The sequence below is a fragment of the Dermochelys coriacea genome, chromosome 7 (genome assembly GCF_009764565.3).
Source record: "Dermochelys coriacea isolate rDerCor1 chromosome 7, rDerCor1.pri.v4, whole genome shotgun sequence".
Classification (NCBI taxonomy): Eukaryota; Metazoa; Chordata; order Testudines; family Dermochelyidae; genus Dermochelys; species Dermochelys coriacea.
In genome coordinates this window covers 112,439,827-112,442,691 of record NC_050074.1, presented here as the reverse complement: position 1 = coordinate 112,442,691, position 2,865 = coordinate 112,439,827, and positions in this window count along the sequence as shown.

Below are 2,865 nucleotides of genomic sequence, written 5' to 3'. Positions count from 1 at the left end.
TTTACAGAAGATTGATTTAAATGTCACAGAAACCAGTCTTTGCAGTACTTTAACTACACACATTTTAGTAAGCCTTTGTTACGCTATTCACCCTTCATATTTCTTGTTGGGAAAACAAAAATTCTCCTTTTGCTGTTTATTAATGTGGGCATTTTGGTTACTTCAAAAATAATATTTTTCCTGTTTTGGCAGTCATCCCATTCCCATATTCAACAGGCATCCCTGCCTAGGCTGTTCCTTTACCATCTCTGAATATGGCACACAAGCCAGTACAGATACAGTAGAGTCCATAACTAACTCCATTCTGAGGGTACCATTTTCTCTGTGTATCCACTTTCATCATATTCCTCCTCTTACTAGGAAAGGTAATAGCATGGGTCTCCTCTGAGACAGATAGTTATGCTGCCAGAAGGAGATATTTACATGCCATATGGTCATTTATACCTTAAAAGCTCAATTGTGCAAGCTTCATAAAGCAGGCCATAACCCAGAAGTACAAAGGTGAAAGAACAAAATAACTTCTATGGAGTGGCAGCAATCACAAAGCCACTCTGCTAGTAGGTACATGTTTTCTAATTACAGCCTCCCCTCCCCCATCACTATCTTAATTCTCATCAGTTAACATTACAGACTAAATCCTATTTTCAGTGCATAGTATAAGTAACTGGGCTGTTTGAGGATTTCCTTGGGGTTTAAGTTTAAGGAATCCTCCCCCACTCAATGCTGTATGATCCATGATTGCCACTTCAGCCTCAGGCCTGCAGTCCATTGCCCAGGGTACTCCACAGATGTGGAGGAAGCCAGGGGAGTGATGGGGTGGGTGGATCTATTTGTCCCCAGTGAAATACTGTATCCAAGCTCCACAACCCATATTTTCTTACAGTTTTTGGAAACTGACCACCCCCTTGTGTCTGAGATGGAAGGAGAGAATTTAATATCAGTTTTGTCCATGTATGGATTGCAGAGTTGGTCCCAAAACATATTCTAAAACCACCTAGTCATATAAAGTAGGAATTATTACCATTAACTATTGCTCTTAGAGTTGATGACAGTTGACTTCATAATTAATATTAAAGTGTTTTTTCATGGGAGTTTTTAGGCCTTGATTCAGCACAACACTTATGCTTAAAGTTAAGCTTATACTTATCAGTAGTCGCAGTGACTTCAATAATACTAGTTGCCTACTTAAAGTTACGCGAGTGCTCAAGTCCTTTCCTGAACTGAGTCAAATTCAGGGGTGTTGTATAAGGAGATATAATTATATCAGAGAACCTCAAGGTGGCTAAACTGGTGTAATTTACGTGCTATGGGACTGGAAGAAAGTGAAAATTACATAAACCTGGGCCTTCTCTGTACTGGGATTAGGATTTTCCTGCCTTGTTTATTCAGGTAATGTCATTGACATTGATTGTACTAGCCATGAGAATCAACTCACTAGGATTTGACTCCTAATCTGGTGAAAACCTGTTATTAATATTCAATCTCAGTATGCCTGTGTTTAAATTGTTCATTTACAAGTGTTCCTTGTGTCTTTTTTCCAATGGTATTATTTACAGGTAGCTATTCAGCCCAAACATATAAAGTATGCATGTAATAGATATTAAATAAAAAAGTATTTGAATAGTGTATGTATAAAATTCAAATGAGTGACATAAGCAGTATTATCCACTTAAAAATGTTAGCAAAAGTTAGAGAACATAGTCGGGCCTTTAGTGCCAATGCTAACTAAAGAAAAGCTGGAGTGAGCATTTCCTAGTTTGACAGCAAGGTCTAACATGATAAATAATTTTGCTGTTAGTTCAGCTAAAGACAATTAGAGATACAGACAACTATTCTACAGCCTTTACTCAGGCAAAACACTTCAGGGTGTTTTCCCCTAGAAATGACTGTCGGATTATGCATTTAAAAGACATTTAGTATCCCCATGTCCCTCAGATGACAATGGAATAAACAAAAAAAAAATCACAGCCAAGACAGTCGACAGAGGCTCCTAATCTTGTACTCATTGAAGGGGATAGTGATACAGTAGTATAGTTGGAGCATAAGCTTTCGTGAGCTACATCTCACTTCATCGGATGCTTTGTTAGTCTCTAAGGTGCCACAAGTACTCCTTTTCTTTTTGCGAATACAGACTAACACGGCTGCTACTCTGAAAGTAGTATAGTTGACTACACTGAGTGCAGGATCAGGTAGGTCTAATCCAGGGGTTCAGGACCCCTTGGGGGGTGTGAGGTTATTATATTGGGAGGTCACAAGCTGTCAGCCTCCACCCCAAACCCTGCTTTGCGTCCAGCATATATAATGGTGTTATATATATTTTAAGTGTTTTTAATTTATAAGGGGGGGTCACACTCAGAGGCTTGCTATATGAAAAGGGTCACCAATAAAAAAGTTAGAGAGACACTGGTCTAATCATTCATGGCAAGTGTGAAGGGGCTCACCACAGGTAGTACCTCCTATCTCTACATTTGGAGATCAGCTTTTACCAACTGTGGCCTCCCCCTTCTGTCGGTTATTCATGCTGTGACTCCCCCCACAACTCTGAATGCTCCCTCTTCCTGACTCGGCCCTCTGGCCAGGCCACTATGGGTATGTCTACACAGTAATTACAAACCCACAGCTGGCCCTGTAGACCTTCAGGCTTGGGCTGGAGCCTAGACTCTAGGACCCTGTGAGATGACAGGGCCCCAGAGCTAGGGCAGCAGTCTGAGCCCAAACATCTACACTGCAATTAAACAACCCCACAGCCCAACCCCCATGAGCCTGAGTCAGCTGCGGGTGTCTAACTGCAGTGTAGACATACCCTTAATAGTCCTCCCCTTCCACTGTAACAAAGTCCCTGAGGACCAGCTGGTGCTTCCAACA